We start from the raw sequence: 6,291 nt of genomic DNA on the forward strand, positions 1-6,291 counted from the left end.
AAGTTCCTACTGTGGAACGTGCAGAAGGCATTGAGAATGCAGAGAACCATGAGTTTGAAGCTCATGATGAGAATCATATTGCTCATAATGGGATAGAACCTATTGGTATATAAGATACAGATGAAGTGCATGAACCACCACCAGAGCAAACAGAAGTGCATCCTCCTGAGGCACCAGCAGATGGGGCAAGGAGGTCAGACATAGAGAGACTAACTTCAACCAGGTATCCACCACATACGTATGTGATACTATCAGATGGTGGAGAACCTATGTACTATCAAGAGGCACTTGAAGGTACAGACAAAGAGAAGTGGTTAAAGGCCATGCATGACGAGATGAACTCTTTGCATAAGAATCACACTTATGAGTTAGTTGAGAAACCAACAGGAAGGAAAGTTCTCAAAAATAAGTGGATTTACAAAGTCAAGTATGATGAGAATAATCCAAACCCAAGGCACAAAGCTCGTCTTATTGTGAAAGGATTTGGTAAAAGGAAAGGGATTGACTTTGATGAGATTTTCTCTCTTGTAGTGAAGACGACTTCTATCCGGGTGGTATTAGGTATGACCACAAGTATGAACCTAGAGGTTGAGTAGCTAGATGTTAAGACAACCTTTCTTCATGGAGACCTTGAAGAAGATGTCTATATGGACCAGCCAGAGGGGTTTGAGGTCAAAGGCAAGGAACACCTAGTATGCAAGCTGATAAATAAAGAGCTTGTATGGGTTGAAGCAGGCACCGAGGCAGTGGTACATAAAGTTTGATTTCTTTATGGCGAAGCAAGAATACAAGAAGTCTGCTTCCGATCATTGTGTGTTTGTTCAGAGATTTCCAGATGGGGATTTCATAGTGCTCTTGTTGTATGTGGATGATATGCTGATAGTTGGCCTAAACATTAACAAGATATCCAAGCTGAAGAAAGACTTGAGTAAATCCTTTGAGATGAAGGATTTGTGTCAAGCAAAGCAGATACTTGGGATGCGGATCACTCGTGATAGAAAGAGTGGGAGGTTGTGGCTTTCTCAAGAAAGCTACATTGAGAAGGTGTTGAAGAGATTCAACATGGATCGCCGGGCCACCGGTTGTCCGCTTGGTGGCGGTTCGCATGACCAAAAAGATGTGTCCAAAGGGTGAGCATGAGCAGAGTCAGATGGAAAAGATTCCTTATGCATCCGCAGTGGGCAGCTTGATGTATGCAATGATGTGTACAAGACCGGATATTGCATTCACCGTGGGTGTTGTAAGCCATTTTCTGTCAAATCTGGGGAAAGAACATTGGGAAGGTGTTAAGTGGATATTGAGATATCTCAAGGGCACTTCCAAATCGTGTTTGTATTTTGGTTGAAGTAAGCCCTTACTTCAAGGCTACACTAATGCATACATGGCAGGTGATGTTAACTCGATGAAGTCCACTTCCGGTTATCTGGTTACTTTTGTATGGGGAGCAGTTTCTTGGCAATCAAAGTTGCAAAAGTGTGTTGCCCTCTCCACTACTGAAGAAATATATTGCAGCCACTGAGTGTTGCAAAGAGATGATATGGATGAAGAGGTTCTTCGATGAACTAGGGCTAAAGCAGAAACAGTTTGTAGTTTTATGTGACAGTTAGAGCGCCATCCATTTGAGCAAGAATTCGAGTTTTCATTCTAGATCCAAGCACATACACGTGCGTTATCATTAGATTAGAGAAGTACTCGAAGACAAGCATTTGTGTATCGAGAAGATCCATATCGACAAGAACGGGTCAGATATGATGACCAAAGTCTTACCGAAAGGTAAGTTTGATGTTTGTTGTGCTACTGCCGGAATGGTAGCAGACTTCTCCTGTTGATTTGGAAATGGTATGGAGGTATCCCCCATCATTGTTCAGGAAGGGGAGATTTTTGGAGTTATCCCTCACATGAGGAGAGGAGAGAAATAAGTTCAGCTTGTGTGGAAAGGCAAGAGCGCGCCCCGAGCCCTCCACAAGCTATTCTGAAGCGCGCCCCGCGCTAAAGTGCCTGGACATTGTCCAAGGCAAGAGCGCGCCCCACGCCCTCCACAGGCAAATCTAAAGCGCGCCTCGCACTCAAGCGCCTGGACATCGTCCAAGGCAAGAGTGCGCCCCGCACCCATTATAGCACAATTCTGAGCGCGCCTTGCGCCCATGCCTATTTTGGTAGGATTCTATTTTTGCGAAACCACGAGTTGTGCATTATATGTTTGGGTAAAGCCAAACACATGAGAGACAACACAAAAGTCAGAGAAAACCCAATCTTGAAAGCTATCAAGATTGAGAGATAACATTTACAAAGATACAAACCTATAAAGAGAGAGGAGTGATCTAGTAAGGTGATGAGAGACTGCAAAGAGTGATTGTAATCTTCTTTCCCACTTTATAAAGGACTAGCTCTTGTGGAAGTAGGCACCATTGGCCGAACCACGATATATCTTTGTATTGTGGTTTGCTTTTATTGCTTTACATTATTATCTGTTGTTAATATTTGTTTAGCGAGTTTGACATGTTAGTTTAGTTGGGTATCGGTGTTTAACCCGAACATTTCCCTGCTAGCGTCCGTCAAAATTAAAATGAACTCTGTGAATTGGGCTTCAGCGAATGGAAATGGAAATTCTAACAACCAGACTTTCCTTTTCATAGCCACATTTAACCAGACCACTTGAAAGTTGGATTTGATGAACAATTATTTTGCAATTCTGCATTACGCTCTGGTTGACTTTGGCAGTTGAACTTGACATGTTTGGCTGATGGCAATTGCATTTCATTCAACTGCCCACAGTATCCAAGTTAATAATCGGTACAATGAATATCAAATGCCTCCTACATCCACTTGTCCACTAGATAGATTCAGTGTTGGATTACTTAATCAACATCAAACCTACTCCATCGTACCTCATTAACAACATCACCAAGAAAACCAACAACACTCTTAATTTTCTGAAAAGAGTAGTGAAAGGTAGGAGTGATGAAGAACAACAAAATGCTACCTGTAAATTCATCACACAACCAAATTGATTGGGGACCAACTCCATCTCCTTCAAGACTTCCCATAGATTTCAGCCCACCTCTCATCGCCATAGTCGTTGTAGTTGCCACCGCCTTTTTCATCGTGGCCTACTTTCGTCTCATCTCTCGTCACCTCCTCCCTCCTCTCTTCCTTCTCCTACACCGTCTTAGACTCAGATATAGCCGCAGATACTCTCCGTCAAGCCGCGGCCATATCGAATCAAACCTTTCCAACATTTCCAACTTCATCCAAGACAACTCCACATTTCACTACTTCTCATCTTACAACGGACTAGGTGAAGACGTAATCAAAACAATCCCACTCTCAATCTACACAAAGATATCAAAAACTAGTCATGACTGTGCAGTTTGTCTAGTGGAATTCGAAGAAAACGACTACGTTCGCACACTCCCTATCTGCTCACACGCCTTTCATGTAGAGTGTATCGATATATGGCTCACCACTCATGCTAACTGCCCGCTTTGTCGAGCTGGAATCTTCCGTCTAGAATCTCTAATGGCATCTAGAATCCGTCCCAGCCTAGACGGGATTCTAGAATCTTTTTTATCTGAAATACGTTCTGTTATTCAAGAAACGGAGATTAGTGATCAAGTCTCGTCTCAAAGAATTACAGAAACAGAAGAAAGAAGTAGGAATGTATTGAAAAGATCATATTCGTTTGGCTTTGAAAGAAGTCTAGCAACTGATAGAATTGTATTAGAAGCAGTTACAGCTACACCATGGAGATATTATAGAGGAAATCATCTATGGACAAAACGACATCCATCTCCGTTTTTAGGAAAAGGGTCTAGAGTTTTTTCATTCAGAGGAGGAATGAAGTCTCCGTTTATATTTAGAAGGAGGCATGGTTTTTTCCCTTTGTCTGAATCTAATGCAAGATATCATGGTGGTGGGTCTTCTAGAAGAACGAAGTCGATGACAATGGCAAGTCCGATGTTTATGAGATCAACGGGTGGGAATGCAGCTTTTTCGTCTAGTAGATTAAGGTGTGGTGATCTCGAGGCATTGTTGTCACCGGAAAGATTGAATAATAGACGGTGGAGATGAAGAGGGAATATGGACGGTGGAGATGGGACCAAGGGTAGCATGCAGGGATTTAATGAGGTGCCGGGTTTGAGAGGTGAAGGCATTAAATGAGAAAATTGACAAGTGAGCATTGTTTGAGCATTGTTGTGTAGATCAATTAGTGAGCTGTGTACTCGTAAACATATATAGTTTTGAAAGTATCATATATACTATGGATAATGCTGCAAGGTAATTCAACTAAAATTTCTTAAATAACAGAGACCTGTGAAGGCTTAGGATCCTCAGTCTTCAACTATATGGAGCTTGTTAATTAGGGGCTAATTACTCTAGTAGTCTGCACCGATATTTTGAACTTAGGGAACCCACGACAGTTCACAAAAAAACTCATTTTCACTAGAGAGAACCTACTTTCAACAAACCAAAACACTCAACTGTTGGTCATGTTTTTTCTCCATCTACTCAGGTGAAGTTGATCTCTATGAATTGAAGATTAGAAAGAGAACAAAAAGATAACAAACTTTGTGTTGGTGAATACTTTGGAGAAATTGAAGAAGATGGCGAATCAATTTTCTTTTTGTCAAAATAAAACTAATAAAACTAAAATGGGAGATGAAAAAAATATGTCAAAATGAAACATGGAATCTACCAATAATACTGGTTCGTTATCAATTTTTTTTTTTTTTGTGTTAAAGAGAAAATGGTATACATTAACATTTGAGCATACCAAAAATCACAAGAAAAATAGTATGCACAAGTGGTCATTGCATACCAAATTAGATATGCACAAATGTTTGTACATATCAAAGCCTCACAAAAAATGGTGTAAACACCTGCCACCAGTGCATACCAAGCTTAAGAAGGACGGATGTTTGTGCATAAGTTCATAATACTCAACAATAAATTCAACTTTGAATTACTCAAATCTTTAACGAAACCAACAAAATCTAAGCTAAATTAATAATATATTTAACAAAAAACAGAAAAAAAAAAGAAGCTTCGAATTTCAACAAACAAAAAAATGAAGCGTAGAATACGAGTTGGAAGAAAAGTTGAGAAATATTTAGATGCAATTTCAATCTTCAATCTAATAAACCGATCGATCTTGTGTCCGTTCAATCCTTCTTCTCTTCTTTGTTCGTTGAGATTACCTTGACCATTTGACCATTCTAGAAGACTTGGTTTATTCGTCTCTGTTGACTATAAAAGACCACCCTCATTCGAGCTCGCACTAGTAGTAAATATAAATGGCGAAATCGAGTGCGGACGATGAAGAGTTACGAAGAGCTTGCCAAGTAGCAGTGGAAGGAACTAGTTCTTCTTCTTCTTCGAAGATTGTCATGTGTATCAAAGTTTAAAAGACTGGTGGATTTTGGGGCAATGTCGCGGGAGTAACGTGGCTAAACCTAGAGTACGTATAATTAATCTTTTCAATAATTTATTATTATTATTATTATTCATCATTTGTTTATTAAAGGTCAGAAGACTACAGCGTTGCTTCATGTTTTGAAATACTCGTTCTTGAGGTCATTTTCTCTACTTGTCTTTTTTTATTAATTCATTTTCTCATTTAATTTTTTCTTTTCTCCCTGCTGTAGCCTGCCAAGCTGTACAAACTGAAGCATCTTTCTAAAGTGGTGGTTATTTCTAATGATCCCAGTGGATGTACATTTTTTCTGGTAATTTCTCTTGAGTTCATATAGTCATATACGTGTACGCCTGTTTCCCTGCTCTTAATTTGGACCTGTAACAGGGATTTGACAACTTTAGGAATCAGAGTGTTGCTCCATCTCAGTGGACCATGCGCAACATTAATGACAGGTAACTAACTTGAATTCTAAAACATGCCTACAAGAAATTTAGATGAGGAATTAATATAATATTTATATTTTATAATTTTATATAGTTGAAAATATTTTTCAAAATAATTTAATATAACAATATCCGTTCGTAGGTTCAAAAACTAGTATTAATTCCTTACTCTTCTCTTTTTCTCTCTGGTTTTTTCTTTTCTTCTTCTTTTTGTCTCACGCTTTTCTTTATATCCCCTTTTCTCTAACCTCCCTCTCGTGCAGTTCCTTGATCTCTTTCAATCCAGCGGTCCCCATCTCGTCACGTGTCTCGTCACTCCTTTTGCGGTTAGGGTTCCGCGGCTTTGATCTGTTGCATCATGTCTTCTCTTTACTACTCTGCATCTGGCCCATTTGCCACCAATAACCTCTCATGTCATGAATATGGCCCATA

General features: G+C 39.7%; 1 pseudogene across 1 annotated transcript; it reads left to right on the top strand.

Moving 5' to 3' along the window:
• The first annotated feature begins 2,615 nt into the window (after positions 1-2,615).
• LOC147507549 (RING-H2 finger protein ATL65 pseudogene) lies at positions 2,616-4,328 on the top strand (annotated as a pseudogene). Its single transcript, XR_015216204.1, has one exon. The product of XR_015216204.1 is annotated as an RING-H2 finger protein ATL65 pseudogene (transcript).
• The last annotated feature ends 1,963 nt before the right edge of the window (positions 4,329-6,291 follow it).

This window comes from Coptis chinensis, chromosome 3, assembly GCF_015680905.1.
Source record: "Coptis chinensis isolate HL-2020 chromosome 3, ASM1568090v1, whole genome shotgun sequence".
Taxonomy (NCBI): Eukaryota; Viridiplantae; Streptophyta; class Magnoliopsida; order Ranunculales; family Ranunculaceae; genus Coptis; species Coptis chinensis.